We start from the raw sequence: 220 nt of genomic DNA on the forward strand, positions 1-220 counted from the left end.
GGCAGGGAGGAGGCTCCGCTTCCCTGCCGGCGCTCCGCCCGCGGCGCATCTTCCCGGGGGCGCGCTGGGGCCGCTCGGCCGCCAGGGGTCACCAAAGGAGCCCGCATCCCGAGCAGCGGCTCCTGCCCAGCGCCCAGCAGCCCTTCCCCACGCCCAACACAACCGTGACATTACTTCAAAAAAATAATAAATTCTTTCTAAAAAAAAAAAATTAAACCCA

Source organism: Parus major, chromosome Z (genome assembly GCF_001522545.3).
Source record: "Parus major isolate Abel chromosome Z, Parus_major1.1, whole genome shotgun sequence".
Classification (NCBI taxonomy): domain Eukaryota; kingdom Metazoa; phylum Chordata; class Aves; order Passeriformes; family Paridae; genus Parus; species Parus major.